The sequence below is a fragment of the Fukomys damarensis genome, unplaced genomic scaffold (genome assembly GCF_012274545.1).
Source record: "Fukomys damarensis isolate Sample0158 unplaced genomic scaffold, DMR_v1.0_HiC HiC_scaffold_35, whole genome shotgun sequence".
In the NCBI taxonomy this organism is placed as follows: Eukaryota; Metazoa; Chordata; class Mammalia; order Rodentia; family Bathyergidae; genus Fukomys; species Fukomys damarensis.
In genome coordinates, this window is record NW_022900947.1 from 38,194,384 (window position 1) to 38,217,201 (window position 22,818).

Genomic DNA, 22,818 nt, shown 5'->3' on the forward strand with positions numbered 1-22,818 from the left:
ACAAAAATTAAAAGAATCAAGATAAATCATGTAAAGGTACAAGATTCCAATGATGAATGTAACTGTATTGTTTACCTTAAATGTACCAATAAACTTAATGGGGGGGTGACATTTTAGGATTGGGGTGGGGAGGTACCAGAGTTTGAACTCAGGTCCTTGTGCGTGAGAGGCAGGAGGTGGTACCACTGAGCTAAATCCAAGGCCCGTAACTAGGGGTTTTTAAAAATATAAATCGTAGGGCTGGGGATTTAGCTCAGTGGTCCCACCGCCGGCCTCGCAAGCAGGACCTGAGTTCAATCCCTGGTACCCCCAAAATAAAACCCTAGCTAAAAGATTTACATATTCGTAACACACAATGTATATACTTATGGCCCCCAAAGACACTAGAATTATTAATATTAACAAATTTCCTTTCAATATGTGTTATATAGATGTTTCAGACAGAAAAGTAGATCTGCATCACAATTAATCTTACTGGGGAAAAAAATAAGTAAAATTCTATGCATCCTGATTAGGGTGAATATAGAATTGACTTGTCACCAGGGGGCTGGTTTTAAGAATGAAGTAGCACTGCGAGCATTCCTGCCAAAACAGCTATGTGTATCCTAACTACCTGGGCATACAGAGACCTGTTGCCACCTTTTCTAGGAAGTGCTCCCTACACAGCAAAGGCTCACAATACCCTCAGCTAACACATGCACTTCTGTTCTTGTCCTAAATTGTCAGCAGTATACTAGATTTTCATTCAATTGGGGTTTTTATCATTACAGATGCCTTTGGTATTAACTCCTGTTTTTAAACCAAGTGCTCATTCAGAAATGCTGTAATAAGACTTAAAAGAAAGAATCTAAAGGAGGGAAGGAAGAGCCACCAAAATGCAGAGACAATTATATGTAAACAAAAATTACACTAGGAAATAGTAGAACAGAAAGAAAAGATGAAGAAGCTGTCCAGTACCACTAAACAGACAAGTGCAAGACACAGAAAAATGTTTATGCAGGGTTAACTTTAATCGCAATGCAGTGTATTAAATGTAATTTGGAACATCTCATTTCATAATCTTAGTACTCATTAAAGCCTTACTCTACACCTAATAAATCAGAATACATTTTTAAACAGGATTCCCTAGGCGAATCCTAAGCACATTAAAGGTGAAGAATAACTTTAAAATACACTAACATAGAATTATCCTTATCGCTTGTCGCTTTTGCTACCTTGTGCGTGCGCTGTTGTTTCTCCTCTGCGATGCCTGTCTGCAATCCACCCTGCCTTGGAGCCAGTTGATTATGGACTGAAACTTCTACAAACTGTGAGCCAAATAAATCTTTCCTCCTTTAAAAAAAATCCTTATCTTATTTATATCAGGTCTAGAACATCCTTATATAGTTAACAATAGAAAATGGGAAAATTCGGAAGCCTAAGAAATATAGAGATATTTTTATATTCCTCACAAAGAACTTTCTAGAGTTTTTTTTTTTTTTTTAATTTCTTCATCAAGTAGACTAGAAGTATACACCAGCTTATACTTTCTTTTAAGGATACTGTAAGAAATCAATGAGGAGGGCCGGGGATTTAGCTCAAAGTTTCTGGCACCTGCCTTACAATCCCAAGGACCTGAGTTCGATCCCTGGTACCAAAAAAAAGGAAATCAATGAGGACCTAGTTAACCTTAAATCAATCACTCTTCAGAAAAAGAAACAGCCATCGAAAAAGTCAAAGTGAAAGAACAAGAAGAATTCAGATAAAGTATGATTTACATCTGTAATGTTTAATGTTCTTTTGGACTTCTGTTTAATCAATGATGGAATGCTGGCTTTGTTAAAGAACTAGAAAATAAATTTTGAAAGACAGATTTATCTTCATCTTGATTGCCATCTATCTGCAAAGAATCTCCTGAGATTTTCTGCGTTAACTCCACAGCTAGTTTTTTTTTTAAACAGAGAAACGAGTAGGCTCAATCAATAAAAATGATAAAAGTATGATTAAAAATGATAAAAGTATTTATTCTATCCATATATATGTGACAGGATGGGGTAGAATGGGTGGAAGGCACAGTTATAGCCTAATGGACAATAAGTTCCATCATGGAAAGGCTAATAAAACAAAATGATTAATAAAACCAACCACTTCAGATCTCCACACAAGAATACGGAGTGCATAAAGGAAATGTGGGAAGCCATACTAAAGTTATCTTTAAAGAATAAGCCACTTGGCCTTTAAAAACAGTCACAGGGGTTTGTTTTTTTAATTATAGAGACTTTACGGTCCCATCACAATCTCTCATATTTTATATGAGATAACTGAAGCCCTGGGGGGATAAATTATAAAGTTGGAACCAAATCAAATTAGCATTACTGAACATCTACCATGGTTAAAACACTATTCCAAGGGCAATTATGGAAAACAAAAATAAGTTTGAAGTTAGACATCAAAAAATCAAAAAATTTCCAGCCTCTCTTTCCCTGGTAAATTACCTATATGTACCTCTTTGATGTTACCAAAATTCTTTTTCTATATTCTATCTTAGAAGCATTATTTTCTTTAGCATCTTTTGGTTTCTTGGTTTTGGTTTTTTGTTGTTGTTCTTCTTTTTTTTTAATTTTTGAGATCAAGTCTCACTGCTGCCAAGGCCAGCCTCAAACACTGCAGCTCAAGCAATCTTCCTACCTCAATCTCCTAAGTAACAAGAACTACAGGTGTGCACCACCACACCCCACTACTAATCTTTTTCACTCTGACCACACAGATCTGGGCCATTATCTGTTTTTGTAAATATAGTCATACCCAGATATCATCATGCACATTTGCTCATGAATGGCTGCTTTCTGCTCTATAAAGTAGAGCTGAGACCTGCACTTGTAATGGAGAATGGCGGTCTGCAAAGCTCAAAATATTTGCCTTCCAACCCTTTACAGAAAATTTTCTTGAGTTCTTCTCTAAGTCATTATTGCTCAGTTTGCAATTTTTTTTTTTTTTGCTTTTTTTGTTTTGTTTTGTTTTAAAGCTAATAGAAGGCTGGTTTTTCCCACTAGGCAATGTCACCGGCTAAATATGGCAGCTGACAGCAGCTCTTGTTAACAAGTAAAAACTTGCTCTGACGTATAAAAGACAAGAACCAAAAAACAGAAGACTCAAATTTTCATTCAACAAACATTTACTGACTGCTTCCTAACCAACCGTCACTGAGCTAATCTCTGGGGCTACCCAAGTAAGTCAGACCAACTCAATCCTCAAATAACTCCCTAGCTGATAAAAGAAACAATACATTTATGTTAAATGGAATACATAAAGGCCAATAGAAAATGAGATTCCTGACAAAAAGATCAAGAGGGTGCCAGGGTAAGGAATATTATTTACCCCGAGGACTGTCACACAAGAGACTTATACTTGTCCTGCAGAATTTGCTTCAAGAAGCCACCAGAATTAGAAGCTGTAACTATCTATAGTGGTTTCAACCTAAAGGCCACTATTTGAACCTGGGTAGAGCTCACCCTTGCACTGGTACATTGCTTCCTGAATTCCCTTTATAGTGCATTTTATTTTGGTTTAATCTTTCTAGTATATTCTTTCAGTTACATTTTAAACTTAAATTTAGCCTCACTCATCTTAACTATTCTGCTGTTCTTTTAACCACATTCTACTTAGCTTCTCTTTTTCTCTTTTCTGGCTTGTCTTATTTTTAGTTTTTATTTTTTGAGGCCAGGTCGGTCACTGTGCTGCCCAGACTGGCCTCAAACTGCTGAGCTAAAGCAATCTTCCTTCTTTAGCCTCCTGAGTAACTGGAACTACAGGCGTGCACCACCACACCCCACTACTATCTTCTGATATAAGTATTTTTATTGTCTTATTAATCTTTGTGTACCTTCCTTATTTAAGAATGTTTTAACTAATATTTATTTAATACTTATAAACCTTTCTTATTCTCTTTTGCTTCAATTATTTTACCTTAGATTTAACCCCTCCTTCTTGGCTCGTGAGCTGAAGAAGCAGCAGAGATGATGTGCAGAACAGCAAGGCTCCAGGAAGCTGTGGAGCCTGAGGGGTCAGGATCCTGGGCAGGTGCTACCCTTTGGCTCACAAATCTGGGCTACTCCAAGAGGGTTAATGGGTGGGAACAGGAGACTTAGCATTGGGAGCAAATGAGTGGCACCCTGGCACAGCGGCTAAAGAATGACTGCTGGAACTGTAATATAGTCCTGCACTACTTGAAGATGGTGATCCATTCTGAGAAATGCCTTGGAGGTGACTGTGCCCTGTGCAAAGGTCATGGAGTGTATGCATATATATGAACGATGGTGGCATTGTTGAGTTTTAGAAAGTAGACGACAACATGTAACCTGGGCACACGGTCTAAAAATAATCTTCTCATAAAGTGATTAAGCTAACCATGAAAAACATCAGGAGAAGCTGCTGAAGTAATACTGCTGTATTAACTTCTAAAAAACCTCTATAGCTGGCCATAATGACACACAACTGTAGCCCCACTACTCTGAAAGGCTGTGGAAGGCAGATCCCAAGTTCTGGCCCAGTCTAGGCAATTTAGCAAGACCTAGTCTCAAAATAAGAATTTCTTAAAAAGGACTGGGGTTGTAGGTCAGCGCATAGACACTAGATTCAGTCTTCAGTACTGCAGAACTCCCTGGATCTGAATTATACAATTGTTTAGAAATGGTTATCTGACTGGGGATTTAGCTCAGGGGCACCTCGCCTGACTCACAAGCTCAAGGTCCTGAGTTCAATCCTTGGTACCAAAAAAAAAAAAAAAAAGGAAAGAAAAAAGAAGAGGTTACACTGTGAGCCAGGAAGTTCAAGGAAACACCCTGCCTACTCAAGCCCCCTGAACTGCCATGTAGCTATGCGACTGAATGCTACATCTATTTGGAATTATTTACTTAAAAAACCCAGATCCAGGCCAGGGATTTAGCGCAGTGGTTCTGCTGCCTGCCTTGCAAGTGCAAGGGCCCGAGTTCAATCCCTGGTACCAAAACAAACAAAGAAAAAAACCCTAGATCCAAATTCCTAGAATATGTTCTATGATGAAAGGCTCTGAGATAAATTTTTAAATAATCTGATTTATCTACCTCCAAATAAAAAAATCCAAGTTTTTCTAGTAATTTCAACTACTATTCATTGAATAACATGTCTATTTGTTACCTTTTTTTTTTGGTACCGGGGATTGAACTCGGGTCCTTGCACTTGCAAGGCAGGCAGCAGAACCAATGAGCTAAATCCCCGGCCCTATTACCTTTTTTAAAAAAAATCTTAAAAACAATGTTAGAAAGATGATTCAAATTGGTGGGTGAGATTTAGTGGCCTCCCTGTTCCAGGACACACAGGACGCTGGGGGAGCTCAGCTCAGTCTAGATCAAAGCCCTGGTCCACTCCTTTCTCAATTCACTGCCTCTCCCACAATGGCTATAGACCCTCCTGGTACCCCTCCTTTATCGTAAGATTCTCAGGAGATCCAAAAAGGGCACAAACAATACATCCTGAAAAGGCTGATCATATACCCTCTAATAATCACAGTCTGAAAAGTACAGCAAAACCCAACAGTTCCAAACTTGTATAAGCAAGAAGAACCCCTGCATTCCCTCCCACACTTACACAGTGAGTAGACCCATGTGGGCCAGAATAGAAGTTCCATTATTTAGAACTCGGGTTCTTCTGGGACATTGCCCTGCCCAACAACCTTTCACCACATCAGAATTCCTAAGGATTCTCCGTGCATGTCCTTCAGTTTCTTAAAACCATGAGGATCTGAAATGTCAGAAGGAATCCTCATCTTAATTTTCTCCCTGGAACTTCTGTAAATTTCCTATTTATAGTTGGGTCTTCGATGAAAAGAATTACTTTAATCTATCTGGTCCCCTTCTAAAAACAAAGTGACCCACCAGGCTATTCCTCTACCCAGTGTTAGTAATATCAAACACAAATGTGTTTTCTAATTTGTTAGGGAACCTCCACACTGATTTCCACAGTGGTTGTACTAGTTTACATTCCCACCAACAATGTAGAAGAGCTAGCTCCTTTTTCTCCTACATCCTGGCCAGCATTTGTTGTTATTAGATTTTTTTGATGATAGCCATTCTTGCTAGGGTCAGATGGTATCTCAGAGTAGTTTTGATTTGCATTTCTCTGGTGGCCAGTGGTGATAAGCACTGTTTCACATATTTACTGAAAATTTGTACTTCTGAGAAGACAATATTCATTTCAGTTGACTATTTTGAAGATAATGATATCCAGGGTAATAACTATTGTTATTCTATTATTATGAAATTTTCCATAAAATTAAAAAAAAAGTTTTCTGAACTAAGACAATTTAACCATTAAGAACAATGGTTCTGCAAAAAAAAAAAAAAAAAAAAACCCTGAAAAAAATTACTTATTAAGGAAATCCAGTTAGTGAGTACTCCCCTTTCTTTATTCAAATATAGATAGTATTCTGGGGGGTCAGAAGGACAATGATCACAAATTCAACCCCAGCCTGGGCAATTTAGCACTTTAGTGAGACCCTATCTCAAAATTTAAAAATAAAGGGCTGGGGATTTAGCTCAGTGGTGCTGCTCCCTGCCCGGCAAGCACAAGGTCCCAAATTCCATCCCTGATACCAAAAAATTTTAATTAATTAATTAAAATTAAAGAGGTGGGGCTATAGCTCACTGTAAAGAACCTGGGTTCAATCCCTAATACTGCAAAAAGAGAGACAGACAGACAGATGACTTTAAAATACCCTATCAAGGAGGCCAGGGATTTAACTCAGTGGCGCTGCTGCCTGCATCAGAAATGCAAAGTCCTGAGTTCAATCTCTGGCACCAAAAAAAAAAAGAAAGAAAAGAAAAGAAAACAAACAAACAAAAATACCACACTAAAACTTTTGGATGTTTAAAAGTACTCCTAAATTTTGATTCATCCCTGCCAGCCAGCTGTGCTGAAGTCCCGTAGACCAGTATATTTTTTGCTACAGTTTCAAACTGGGATGTCCACAATAGGCATACAGCACTATGGTGTAGAGGTGGAACCTTTAAAAGGTGGGGCCTAGTGAGAGGTCTTCATGTTGTTGGGGTGTACATGGGTGTTTTGCTTCCTGACCAGGAGGTGAGCAATTCTCCCCTGCCACATGACCCCACAGTGATGTTCTGCCACACACCCAAAGCAGCACACCATGACAGTGGACTAAAACCTCTAAAACTGTGCACCAAAATGAACCTTTTCTCTTTTAAATTGAATGTCTCAGGTATGGTCGCAGAAAGTTTATTAACACACACATCATTTAACATTTATATTTCATGCAATCATTAACACTTGTAATGAAATGGAAATAGTATTTCAAGATGTATAACTCTTAATGGTTTTATAAAAGTCATTTAAATAGCCATTGACTTAATCAGTTTATCTTACCAGAGTGTTATTAAAAAAAAATTAGATGTTGATTAAAGTGAAAAACAGTTCCCAAAGAGTAATGCTTAATACATACTAAAATTAAAGTTTCTTCCTATTGAAATATATATCTTAGTTAAAATGGAACCAGCCAAAAAAGGTATGTTCTTTAAAAAAAAAAAAAAAAAAAAAACCTTTGGCCAGGGATTTAGCTCAACGGTTCGGTGGCCTGCCTTGCAAGCGCAAGGACCCAAGTTCAATCCCTGGTACCAAAAACAAAAAACAAAACAAAAACAAAAACACCTGGGTAGACTTCCTTTAAAAATTATACCTAAAGATTCTAAAACATCAAACAATACTGTAATGAGATAAAGTAGAAGGAGCAGATGCTTGACTTTCAAACAGTGGCATTGATATATCACTTAGTTTAAAAACAAAAATTCCCTAATCATTTGCTTAAGCTTCCTTGAACTTCTAAAATCTTGAATAAAAACTTATCTCACAGGCTTGGGTAAGGAAACTTAGGCGACATTCACAAATTTAACCTTTATTAATTAAGCAACTATTATACGCCAAATCCTAACATACACTGAAAAGAACAATTCCCTGTATATCTAATATATTGTAATTTAAGTGTGATACGTAGGGGAAGAACAAAAAGGGAAAAGAAAAAAATGTGAGAGAATGAAAAGATGAAAATAAAGTGTTTGTAGATGGGGAGGGGAGGAGGGGGAGAAGGGAGGGCAGAGGTAAGGGGAAAAAAATGAGAATCAAGACTTGCCATGTAAAGGTACATGATCCCAACAATGAATGTAACTGTACTGTATCCCTAAATGTACCAGTAATTTAAGCAGGAAAGGGGGCTGACATGCACTAAACACACAGACAAATGCCATCATTTCAGTTATCAGTAAAATTAAGAAGACGACAGTGTCCCTTTGAAGACAGACGCGACTCATTTTTTCATTTATCCTATACATCGATATATATACTTCATTCTGGTTCAGTGTATTACTGTTTCTCCTTCTGGTAGATTATAAGAATCAATGTCCTAATATATTTCTGTCACATTAACACTGATGCTTAATCCAAACAGAATGAACAACAACAAAAATAAGGTTGATTCTATCAGAATAAAAATAATCCAATCCTAGAGTCACAAGGATTCTGCAGCTGTCACAACAGAAGTCTCTATCACTTGCTATTCTCCAACAGTAAGAAAACACTGCAGTACATTCTTATAAGTCAAGGGCATTTTCTTCCCATGAATTTTTATGCCTGATAAATATCCTATGTTCCAATTCTGCTAATATTTACCTGTGAAATCAGTCTCTTTTTTTTTTCACCATGGGGCTGGGGATAGAACCCAGAATCGTGAGCATCTTAGGCAAGGGCTCCACTACCAGTGAGCTGCATTCCCAGTCCCCAAAACTGTTGATCACACAAGTAGGACTCTACACAAAAACCACAAGGATATTCAACCATCTCATAAATATGATTACCTAACATACTCCGTGATCATTTTGACATTAAGGAAGTAGTAAGGCAAATAAATGATTTACTAAATTTCACAATACTGCAGTATTATATTGCTATATATATAAAGTCCCTTTACTCAGAAGTACAGCTGTTGTCTAACCATTTCATTTAAAAGCTCCATTCAGGTAGGAATCATGAGAGAGAGATAAGAGGTCTATCAAGGTTTTATTTTAACTTCAAATATAAAAATCTTGTTTAATCCTTACCCTTTTGATATAGTGACAAGGCCTTGTCTTTTAATGCAGACTTGTCGAGTATACCACTGTCCCTCTTGCCTAACCAAACCCACATATGTCAGCTTTGATTTTCAGCTTCAGAAGGTATAGCAGGGTAAAATTTTTCCCTTGCACATTTCTCTGACCTATGTTTAATGCAAACACAATTTTTTTTAGGAATTCATCTTTATGGAATCTGACCAAAGCACTCAACTTGTTCTTACACCAAAATCACTTTCTTTTCAATCTCAAATTATGTAATAGGTAATTAAATCACCCAATCTTAAGAACAAGTATAATTGGAATAAAACAGGCTTATTTAAAAATACAGCCAACTCTGAGTAGGCCCATAACTTAGCCTATTAGGAACAGAAACACTGGCTGCAGAATCCAACCCTGTGCAGTGTTCTGTACGCACACTGTGTTCATTTACATTACAGAGGAATCAGGATATCTATAAATCCAGAGCTTGAGAGTGTCTATACAAATTTTAAACCTTAAAAACTAAAAAACTAAATTTTAAAACATTCAAAAGTAATCCCCCCAGCTAATATATCAGTTCTGACCATATTTCTGCTAATGAAATCACAAGCATCTATAAATAATTCTACAGTTTAAAGTAGGTTTCTACATTTTCTAAGCTGGACTTGTTCTCAATAGATCCTCTCACAAAAGTATAATTGTCCACTGACATTAAAGTCTTATCTAGCATTTCTTAGGAAAAGAATTATTATTATTTTTTTTTTTGGTACAAGGGATCAAACTTGGGTCCTTGAGCTTGCAAGGTAAGCGGCAGAACTGCTGAGCTAAATCCATGGCAAAAAAAATTTTTTAAATACTGAATTAGCAATTAGAAAAGTTGAAAACAAACTGATTCAAATGCAAAACTATGAGGTTCCATACCAGCTTTTCTCTCCTTTTTTTTTTTTTTTGCATTATTACATGTAATCTCTCAACATCCTCAATTTCATTTATCATATGAGAAATCACAACATTCCTTAGAGGAACTGTTCCAGTCATATTTTCATGATTTCTGGCTAAACTACTGCATTATCTCCACCCCAACACCATAAATGAATCTTACTTCCTGTTTACTTGTAGGAAACATGCGGCTTCTACCCTTACATACTGTACAAGTTCAGTATCAAATCTCAACATTCAAGAGAGAGGCTTTCATTGGTTAGCAGGAATTTAAGGAAGACATTTTAAAATTTTTTAGTATATGTTTGCAGTACATAATATTTACACTCCTTGGGTGGAGTTGGGACATGTGCATGAACCATCTTAATTCCTTTTGTTATTCCCTTTTCCTTCCTCCTCTCCCCACTTCCTCCATCTCGTAATCCCCTTCCCATTTGAGAAGGGTCTATCTCCCTACTTCCTATTATCTATCTTTTATTTTGCTCTTTATTTATAATATGGGTTCCTCATAAGGGAAACCTTGTGATATTTAAGCTTGTGAGGACCAGGTATTTTAAAACCAAATCTCTCCACATAAAGGCCCATGTTCTTTATATTAATTTTTAATATTCATTCCCTAAAATTGAACTTTACTTTTGAAGAGAAAAATTGGGCAAGAGTTATTCACAAAGAACCTGCAGGCTCAGAAATTTCAACAGATATGAAATTTTTCAGTGCTCCCTTATTTTGCTGTTTTGTCCTTGGCTTAGTAAAAAGACATTCTAGGCAAATTCTTAGTCATTAACTTTAATCATTATTTGCAAATTAATATAAATTAAGAGATCGAGTTTAGAATAATGCTACAATGTATAAATTTCATTCAATTATAATTTACATTCAAAAGAGTGTAATAATCTTAGAAAAAGACAGAGCAACTTCAGAAATACATGAGCCATATGAATAGGCATGGCATATTTACAGTTAAGCACCAAGTCTAGTTACACAATAATTAAAATGATCCGACTGAAAGTGAAAGGTAAATTTTAATAACATAACTGCACCTATTTATATATATTCTATACAGCATATATATTATATATGTAGCTAGCTAGCTAGATAGATTGAACAGAAAACTATACTTACTGGTTCAGAGATTTATTATGGGGTTAAGGTCACATCAGTGGCCTCACCTTTACTTCTCCCACTGAGACAAGTGAAAACTGAAAGGACAACCTTTAATACCCATACTCTGTAGGTATTAATATAGATTTCGTTTTAAAACTTAAAAGCTCCTTCATTTGTCACGATTGCTATTTTTAAGCAGAAATTATTTAACTCTGTGTTGAAAATTGACACACAATAGTATTAAAAAGAATACAAAGTAAGTGGGACTCTCATATCCTGCCCTAAGCAGCTTAATTTGAGAAATATTTTTAAAAGTAAAGAAGCAGGGCCAGGGATTTAGCTCAGTGGTTCTGCCACCTGCCTTGCAAGGACCCAAGTTTGATCCCTGGCACAAAAAAAAAAAAAAAAAAGGTAAAGAAGCAGTGTCTAGCAAAGTCTTAAATGCACATAGAAATTTATACTAGAAGCAATCAACCAGATGTATAAAGTGACAGAGAAATGAATATTACATAATTATTTTAATAATTGTCATTCTAAATGTTCATGAATAAAATATTGATTGAATAAATCATTGTGTCTATACAGTGGAACATGCTTTAAATGAGATAGAAAGTTGCCTATGATGTAATAACTGAAAAGGCAAGTAACAGAACCAATTGGTGTTCTACCCAAGTACTAACCAGACCTGACCCTGCTTAGCTTCCAACATCAGATGAGATCCCGCGCATTCAGGGTGGCATGGCCATACACTCAGAATGATTTGGACACCAAAACTCATTTTTAAAATCCAGTAAGAATGTTTTTAAATGTTTACATGTAAATGTTTAAAACACATCAAATTTGCTGGTTTACAGAAACTCTACTAAATATTGCATTAATTTATATGAGCAGCTACTTATTTCCTAAAATATAAAATCTAAGAATATTTTAAATAAAATATAAGAATATTTTAACATTTTAAACTTTTTAATCATAAATTTTAAAACTTAGCACTTTTCCACTTACTACTTACTACAGTGTATTGTAAATTTGATTTTTGTAACAAAAGTACTATGATAAAATAATCACGTTATAGTCAAAGGTCTTTTTTGTTTTAGTTGGGGTTTATTTGAGGGGAGATCTGGGGGGTTTGACCCCAACCTCCCACATTTTAGAAAAGTTCTCTATCCCTAAGTTATGCTCCTAGCCCGTCTAAGACTCTTTAATAACTTACCTCAAATAATATTTTCTATCTTTAGAATAAAATAATGGATATATTTTTGCACAAAATTTAAGTGGTTTCTATAGTGATAGATAAAACTTGGTATCTGATTTTTATTTATATACTACAGGTTTTAATAATAACAGTTTTTTTTGTTGGTGGTGGTTTTCTAAAGTAATGGAAATTAAACCCAGGGATGGCTGTACTATATCCCCATGCCTTTTATTTTTTTTTATTTTGAGACAGGGTCTCGCTGAGTCATCCTGGCTTCCTCAAACTTGAGGTCCTCCTGTCTCAGCCTGCTACATATCTGGGATTTAAGGCTTGCACCACCAGCTCAGCAACAGTATTCAATAACAATAATCATCAAAATATTTCTAAAGATATCAAAACTGTCAATTTTAGTAACAGTTTCATCTTAATTTATAACAGTAACCTCTAAGCTCAAGCCAACAATTTTAATATTAAAAAATTTAGGTCACTATATAGTTTCTTTATTAAACACTCCCAATAGTTAAACTAACTTTCAAAGTAAAAATTAAAAATTCACACAGTAGAATTCATACTTGTAAAAATAATTTTACTTTCCTAAAATACCTTTTGCCAGGATTCAAAGTAAAGCGATTTACATTACCCAGTTGTCGATGTTTGCATTTGTCATGCCTGTGATGGAAACCGGTTCTGTCTTGCTCATCTATTGTCTTCTCCGATGAAAGCAAACTGAGACGCCTCATCTTAAGCAACCTTGGGGAATTTTCCTGAGTACTATCTCTAGTATCCAAAATCGTATCTCCAGAAAGTATGGGAGGAACGACTCTCTTTAAAAAATCCATTCTAAGGTTCTTCTACATTCCTAGATTCTGAAGCAAACAGAAAGGGACTGCACCGACTTCCTTGATGAGAAGTTAAGGTACACAATTTGTGTAAAAGAGCAGAGACGTCATATGAATTTAGGCGGTGCTAAAGCCCAATAGGTCAACTGCCAGCTGTTCAGAAGCTGATTTTTAGGCAGCCACTGTTCATGTTGATAACAAACCAAACAGCTCTAGACTAAGAAACCTCACTTCATATATAAATATACTTGTACAGTGGGTGTTAACAGCAATATTGAGACCATAAAGTGTTTAGCATCCATGTAGTTTGACACTGAGGCTTTGAAAACCTTCAGTGTGACAAAGACAAATTTACTTTGGTCTTTACTGTCTGTCTTTTAAATAAATTTACAGCTGAGGTATAAAACAGTAACTTGTATTCAAAAGATAATTTTTATCACCCGGAAAATTACTTCTAGATCTCAAAAAAACTTCTCGATCTCAAAAACAACATGAAAAGGAGATGAAATATTTTATATTACAAACATTCCAATGTACTTAGAAACACAGGCACGTGTGCACAAAAACTTCCTTATTATGATCAGTCACAGTTATCAATAATAATGGTGCAAACTCTGGCATAAATTACAAAAAGTTATAGATAATTAAAATAGATGGATCTCAGAACACAAAGTTAAAGTTTTTAAAGTATAAACATTTAAATGCAATACATGTAATAGCCAATATTACATAATTTATTTTCAAAATAACTATGTACTCCACTAAAACTTTTTTTTTCTTTTTTTTTCTTTTTTCCCAGTACTGAAGATCAAACTCAGGACTTGTGCTTGGCAGGTGGGCACTGTGCCACTAAGCCACATCCCCAGCCTGTTTTAAAGAGCAAAATTACTGAATTTTAGCACCTTCTTCTGGCCCTTCCTTTGCCTGCCCTCTGGTGGGGCTGCTAAGTGAGCAAGAAGGAAATGAAAAAACCAAGGGAACAGAAAGAGGAAACACCATAAGGAATTATATTTGTGCCTCTGACTCACATTTTACATCATAAATTTTAAATTATATTCTAATGCACAATCTCATGACTCCAATAAGCAACATGAAAAAAAATTATTTACAAAACATTTCTTAAGATGAAGCAAAAATGGCATCTATAGATATCAGGAAAAATGATTATGAGAGAAAAGCAAGTAAATGTCTGACTCTGAAATACTTAGGTTTTCATCATTAGTCTTCTACCATATTTCTTACCAAGTCAACTATCCCCTATACCACTCATTTTAAAAGATATTGTTTGAAGGCCCTTTATAGTAAAGCATTACTACAATACTGAGTCTTAGCTATAAAAGACCAATACAAATTCTGTCTAGGTAAAAGGAATGAAAAACAAGGAAGTACCACAGGTGTGCACAGCAATACTGAGACCATAAAATGACTTAACATTTCATGCCCTCAAATAAGACTATATCTAATAGGGAGAGAAAACACTGACTTTTAAAAACTGCTTCTAAGAAGCACATCTCTCTTAACTCATGAACCTGAAAAGATTAAAATTAATATCCAAACCCCAAAAACTCATCAGAACTATAAACTATGTGCCTTAATATAGCTAAAAGTTATCACTGTGTTTCAGGTTCTCTCTCTGTTTCTCTGAATGTAATCTCATTTTCTTCATATCTTAGGTTTGTTGTTTGCTTTGGGTCCCTCTGTGGGTCTTATCTATGGAGCCCAGAAACATAGTGGTACATAACATGCTAATTATAAAAGGGAAGTTACCTTCATGTTAGTTCATGATACACAACCAGCTATGTCACCTCTGACCTCATTGTAATAAACTACTTTCAGCAGCAGAAAGGAAGGGGTTGAGGTAAGGGAACAAGGAATAGATGCTATAGGAGAGACCACAAAAGATTTTTCTCACATTTCCTCCATTCAACAAATATTTGTTGAGGAGCTTCTGTAATGATCTGCACAAAATATAAAGACTCTTAAAATGAGTCTCCGGCTCTAAGAATATTATTATTTAAGAAGGAAAATAAACTCCTTCTACCATAGAGAGCTACCAAAGCTTTATTGAGCCTGCATTATAGTCCAATTTCCTCTACCCAATCTGCTTTCTATTCCACCCTCCTCTGAATAGGGGTCGATCCCTAATAAAACATCCTAGAAGCTATACTGCTTTTCAGCATCAGCTTCCTCTGAATCTACCCTAAAACTCGAGGCAGAGAGAAAGCAGAGCACTCCAGTGACAAGACTGTATCCATTACTAACTGAATCTATGAGGAGAAAATGCCATTTTTATGGCATTTGTTTGCATGTTGATATTTATTAGCCCCTTAACTATCACACTTTGAACTTGCTGCACAAAGGCTCATGCATTAAAGGCTTGATACCAGCTTGAGGCTACTGGGAGGTGGTGGAAGCTTGAGAGGCAGAACCTAGTGGAAGGAAATTAGGTCACTGGGGTGTGCCCTGGAAGGGGATTTGAGGCATAGGCCTATGCACTCCCCTCATAATGTGCTACACCTCACCACAGACCCAAAACAATAGTTAATCATTCACAGACCAAAACCTCCCAAACTACAAGCCAAAATAAAACATTACTCTTAACAAGTTAATAGTTATGTAATCATGATGTTATACTAAAAGCTGGAAGTTAAAATACAGCATTTAAAAATTTTTTTCAGCCTTAATCACTATTTGGCTTTAAGAATATTTACTGTAATCTTACCCTGTCACTTGAGACAACAATTTCTTGGTAGTAATGTGGATCATTTAATTCTGACTGTAGGTCTCTTGAGCAGTTTTGAGAATTAAGCATTTAGATGTTAACTATCCAAGATTCAAAAAAATGGCTTCCACTCTGGAAAACAAAACAAAACAAAACAACATTTACATGTCTAGTATGTTTGTAAGTACATCTTGGTGTTGCTCACATCTATCCTTACTTCTGCTCTATACCAGGCCCATCTAGAGCTGCAGTAATTCTCTTCCAATGATATATTAATTTTTTCTGAGTTTTTAATACAGAAAATTTAAATCTAATGCAAAATTACTGGGCATAATACCTCATTATTCCTAGCTTCAACAATTAACTCTTGGCAAATCATACCCTACCAAGCTGGATTATTCTGAGGCTGGGCGTGGTGGTGCATGCCTGTAATCCCAGCACTCGGGAGGCTGAGGCAGGAGGATCGCTGTGAGTTTGAGACCAGCCTGGGCTACATAGTGAGTTCCAGGTCAATCTCAACTACATAGTGAGACCCTGTCTCAAAAAACAAACAAACAAAAACAAACAAACAAGCTGGATTATTTTGAATCAAACACCAGACATCAAATCATTTTATCTGTACATAATTCAGTATGCACCTACTTTTTCAACATAAGCCAATTCCACTTAACACCTACAATATATTAATTTTTCTGTAACATAAACTACCAATCAGTGTTCAAATTTGCCCAAACCTCTCATAAATGTCCTTTTTATTTTTATTTATTTATATATATTTTTATGGAACTGGGGATTGAACTCAGGTCCTTGCGCCTGCAAGGCAGGTGCCAGAACCACTGAGCTAAATTCCCAGCATTTTGTTTTTTGTTTTTTTAAATGTACCCGGGATCAAACTCAGGACCTTGAGCTTGAGAGGTAGGCTGTGGTACCAATGAGCTAAATCCCCATCTCCCATAAATCTCTTTTAAAAAGAGATTGTTCTAGCCTGGTGTGGTGGCGCACGCCTGTAATCCCAGCACTTGGGAGGCTGAGGCAGGAGGATCGCTGTGAGTTTGAGACCAGCCTGGGCTACTTAGTAAGTTCCAGGTCAGTCGCAACTACATAGTGAGACCCTGTCTCAAAAAACAAAAAACAAACAAACAAAAAAGAGATTGTTCTAAACCAAATCTAAACAAAACCCACACACAGACAATTGTAACTGTGCCCCTCTAATCTCTCAGAATCCATAGATATCCTCTTCCCTATTTTCTCTTTGTAATGATTTCACTAGCCAATGACTGAATTCATACAGCAATACTTTATTCAACACCACATTTAAACATTATTTTATTCACTAAATATAGATTGGCAATACAATTCATATACATACCTACTAGGCCTAATGTTTGATGTTTACTAAAAATAAAACTGATCACTACAAGGAGCTGTCCTTTTATCACTTATAAGAACTCATACCATGTTTTCCTATCATTAAATTAGTGGCATTTTTGAGCAGTAAATAAACCAAACTTAAATATAGCATTGAAACTCCAATTATTCAGATTTAAATCAACCACTTTCTTAATACTTTTTCCTGTTTAATATACTTAATATCCAATTCAACAAAACAGGATAACTCTCTGAAACATTAACTTTTTACTTAAAACTCTTAATTTGATATTCCTTTAGACAAGTTACACAAAGATAATACTTCATTTACTCAGAGGCTTGGTCAACCAAATTATGAGTAGAGCCAAATCTTCAGAACCAAAAACCTGGTAAATATGAAAAAAACACTAATACGCTTATACTTGTTCATCAGCAATATCATTCAGACCTACTGAAATTTTTATTACCCCATTAAATATTTTGACTCAATTAACAATATGCTATTTATAATTCTACCATAATTCTTAATAGTAATCTTAGGTTCACAGAATCTTTTCCTCCTCAAAGCAAATACAGCACGTATCACAAAGAGCATGTCATGTCTTATAGAATGGTCATGTATTAAACAGTATTTGATGAGATGTAAACTATTCTTCTGTATTAGTTACTTTTCTCATTGCTGAGACAAAATACCCAACATCCACAAATTAAGGGAGGAAAGGTTTATTTAGTTCACAATTTGTAGAGGTTCCAGTCCATAGTTGACTGGCTCCACAGTAGGGTGGCATGGCAGACAGGCATCACGGGAGAAACAGTTCATGGTGGTCAGAAGATAACAAGCAAACAAGGGACGACCATAGCTCTTTCTATTATATCTTATCCAGGTTACTATGGCGGGTAGCACTCACACTCTTAATTCTAGTGCCCTTGATCCTAACACTGAACCATGAATCATTCCTAGTATCACACATTCCAGATCCACCACCTCTGAAAACATCCCACCTATGACTGCGTAAGGCTTCATGGGCATATCTAGATACAATCCATAACATCTTCACTTTATTTTGGAGGGACAAGAAACAAAACCACTCACTATTAGAGATCAAAATAGTTTGGAATATACTGTAACAATTTCAACTATGATTGACCAGTTGTCACACCTCTGAGTAATCTGTTCACACACAGCAAAGCCAGTGCCATGCTTTTCATGTGTTCATTTTTCTGGTAATAACACTGTCACAGAATTGTCTCATTTTAATACTTCTCAGAGCCTCTCCAGAATTTTCCAAAACCTCTTCAGTAGATATCAACCATCTATTTTGAACTTTTCATTTTTGATTAAATAATTATGTCTTTTGGTTACCATGGAAAATAATTGATTTATACTTCTGTAGCTTTCTCTATAGGTGATAACAATTTTTAGTATGCCTGGGTTTGGGAGGAGGTTTTTGCCTAATTTCTAAGGATTTTTAAAAATCTGCTTGCTTGCTTGCTTTTGTTTTGTATGTTTGTTTTTCTGGTGCCAGGCATCGAACTCGGGCCCTTGTGCTTGCAAGGCAGGAGGCAGAAACACTGAGCCAAACCCTTGGCCCTTTAAACTGCTTTCTTGTATGTCAATCATTCTGTCATCTTTTCTTCATATATTTTATATAACATGGGATTCACTTCCATTTCACTGGACTGATTTGGAGAACACAACTACTTTTATAATCTCACTTTGGAGTTGCTTAAATCAGAGGTCAGGTTTATCTGCATGTGGTCATGTTATATACGTGATAGATGTTGTTCTTTCTAACTTAAGAAGAAAAAGGTCAAATAAACAAGGAGTTCCATTGGCATGTGACAACACTAAAGTGATGACTGTAAACAGGCAAACAAGAGAAGATTTGAAGACCAAGACTTTTCACCTGATCACGTTGCTTTTGTATGCAATAAATTAAGAGAATAGAGGCCTAACTCTTGATGCTTAGGAAGGAGCTCAGGGCAAATGAGTCTTCCTTCACTTTAGCTCAGGATATAAAGGAGAAAGTTGAATGGGCATTCAGATAACACAATAATGTCATTTTGTTTTTGTAAAGAATTTTTAGAAAAATTAAAAAGAATCACCAAAGATTTAATTATCTTAGTTTTAGAAGACATTGGATGCATGTGTTTCTAAAACATATTGATACACAAATACATGAAAAATTAAGAGTAAATGAATCTCAGCAGTGTTCATTATAATATTCTCAATATTTGTCAGCTTTGAATACTTCATAATTTGAAGAGAACAAGAATATTATAGTGCCTGGCACATGGTAGATTTGTTCTCAACATTACAGAATGTAATTACTACATAATTAATGAAAAGTCTAGTATATAAAGAATTGGAGGCCCTGCTCATTGAATTTTGATGCCAAAGTTGATGGGAATGCTAATATTCCCCAGAATGCTACAAAAGGACTACCTGCAGGGTAAAAAGATTAGGGTAAATTATTTCGAAGATCCCAACCAAAACACTAAATTTGAGTTTGCAACTTCTTTTATATTATATTTGAATAGCTAAGTGTGTGGTGATCCAAAAATTTATCATATTCTAACTAAAAAAAGAAACTATATTGCAAGACACGGAATTTATGAAGGCCTATTCCTGCTCTTCTATTAAAAATATTTGGAAATCTTGCAAAGGCTCTTAAAATTACACAAAAAACAAAACAGTGTAAATTTCTAATATTTTTGAGAATAAAAATGCAATGGATTTTTTTTTTTTTTTTTTAAGACAGGGTCTCAACACATAGCCCAGGCTGGCCTTCAACTAAGAATCCTACTTCAACCTCCCAAGTGCTGGGAAGAGACTACAGGTTTCTGCAGCCACATTGGGCTGTGCAATAGTTTTCACTTAAATAAAGCTACTTTAAGTAAAGCTACTTAAATGTTTACTCTTAAAATGATGATTAAAACCTATCTGAGCATGGTGGCACATGTCTGTAATGGCAGCACTCAGGAGGCTGAGGGAGGAGGATCATCATGAGTTCAAGGTCAGCCTGAGCTACACAGTGAGTTTAAGACCAGTCTGAAGATTTACATAGCAAGACCTTGTCTAAAAAAAAAAAAAAAAAAAAAAAAAAAAAAAAAAAAAAAAAAAAAACCAAAAAAAAAAAAAAATCACAGTTCCTATCTGTGATACCAAAATAATTATGGAAAACACAAAACACAGCAACACCACCAGCAACAGTACACAACATGAAAAATATACTCACAAATAATCAAGTGCAGACTATAAGCAATTATTCAAATATCCTTTTACTCTGACTGCTAAAAACAATTAAGATAAATATTGTATTGTTATCCCTGTAATTACCAAAGAAAACTCATGATTTTGTTTTGGTTTTTTGTTTATTTGTTTGTTTTTGTTTGGTATCAGGGCTTGAACTCAGGACCTTGGGCTTGCAAGGCAGGCAGTGGAACCACTGAGCTAAATCCCTGGCCCTGAAAACTCATGATTTTAAAACTAGAAATGTTTGCCTCACCCTTCAAGCTTTAAGTAATCCAATTTTTCTCTAAACATTTTAGAAGTACATTAAATTTTATAATTTTAAAAGTGAAGGGCCGGGGAATTCAGCACTTCTGCCACCTGCCTTGCAAGCGCAAGGACCTGAGTTTGATCCCTGGTACCAAAAATAAATAAATAAAAGTGGATTTATACTTTAATCTTCTTTCAGTCATTCTTTGTAATGTTTTTCTAAATTTCAACTTTAAAGAATATGAAAATGTAGTATGCTGACTAATGTAATCACGGATTATATTACATGACCTGCTAAAAATGCTGTATAATGATACTGAGCTAGAATAATTGGGCTTCATTACAGAAATCTACAGCTCCTGCTGATAAAGCAATGTTCTCTGCAGGTAAAACTGTCAACATTTTATTGATTTTACATTTTTTCCAGAATAGCAGTTACTCTCCTACTACTTGATCTAAAGAAAGCAATCAGCAAATTTTCCATTCACAATTTTAGGGGAGAAGCTTTTCATAATGGTTTCATTATTGAATGAAATGAAAATAGTAGCATCTTATACACTGATGAATATGATTTCTAAAATAATTTTCCTATTTTATTTCCACATTGGTACAGAAAAAAATGAAAAATGACCAAAAATGCTCCATCTAAATGCTTTCCACTCTACCTATTCATCTACACTTATATACCAAATCAAAATTTGGGGACAAATGCAGGAGTAAGCCAGTAAGGCATCAATCTGAACTCTACTTCTATCTCATAAATCTGGAATGTATCCCTAACTTCCACAAATCCATTACCTAACTATACCTCAACTATACCTCAGATAAATTTATAAAATTATATAGTCAACAAATACTCACTGAGGAGAACTACCTGCCAGGAACCAGAGACAAAACTGTGGATAAAACAAAAATCCCTGGCTTTGTGGAGCTTACATTCCAGGGCAGTTTAAGCTTCCTCAGGTCATTTCTTTGCAAATCTGAAGAAAAGTGAAGACCTCTTCTCCCAAACCTAATTTTGCAGTTATGAACCTTTCTAATTCAACTATTAATTATGAGTTAAAATTTCCTGGTGGAAATCCTTATACTAACTTTTGTACCTGTTCTATTTATAGTAGATAGCAGCACAACTCTCAAATTTCAATAACTTTTTTTTTATTTATTTATTTATTTTGGTACTGGGGATCAAACTCGGGTCCTTGTGCTTGCAAGGCAGGCGGCGGAACCACTGAGCTAAATCTCCAGCCCCTTCAATAACTTTTTAAAATGTATTCCATTCATAGCTCTCAGAAACGTCTATACTGTCAAATTATCCTTTATCAATTTTGAGCCTTTTTTAATGACTGGCCCTAAGCTCTTTCCTAGCTGGATATGAATACTTTCTCTTTCTCATATCATTAATTATTCACTAGAACTTCATAAGTTAAAATGTCCTCTTCTCCCATTTCAAACCTATGATTAAAGTCTTTGTAGAAGTTACCCAGACTATGGAAGAAGGTATGTTTCAGAGAAACACACAATAGCACCTTAATTATTTAACAGACAGTATCAGTGAATTAACTAACAATTTTTGATTCTTGTTTGTTGTAAAATAGTAATGTGACCCATTTAAAAAACATGTCCTTTTTGGGCCAGGATTTAGCTCAGTGGTTCTGCTGCCTGCCTGGTACAAAAAAAAAAAATGTCCTTTTTACTTAAAAATCCAACATTTGAAAGGCTTTCAAGGATCCTAATGGTCTCTAATCAATATGGCATATCTTAGGTCTACAACTTTGAAAAATGAGACAATGAAAATTGTTCTATCTAATTATGATCTGAATTTACAATAAGATCAAACATAAGGGAAGATTTAAATAATTTGATAGCATATTTTATATGTTTTTAAACCATGTGCAATAAAAGTTTTAGGCTAGTACAAATTTTAAGTTAAAAAAGTAGATACCAAGATTATAAAGCAGACATATGGCTACAGTTTACTCTCCAAAGTTTGAGTTTCTCCTTTTTCTCAGCAAGGTTAGAGAAGCCTGACTTCTATC

The 22,818-nt window shown here is 35.4% G+C and overlaps 1 protein-coding gene across 4 annotated transcripts in view; it reads right to left on the reverse strand.

Annotated features, from left to right (window-relative positions):
* The window catches only part of Fryl (FRY like transcription coactivator), a 176,745-nt gene extending 163,738 nt beyond the window's left edge, over positions 1-13,007 (reverse strand). For all 4 annotated transcript variants that reach the window (XM_033758803.1, XM_033758801.1, XM_033758800.1 and 1 more), the window contains exon 1: positions 12,992-13,007. The gene's annotated coding sequence lies outside the window, so the exon portion shown is untranslated. The remainder of the gene's footprint in view (positions 1-12,991) is intronic.
* Positions 13,008-22,818: the final 9,811 nt, after the last annotated feature.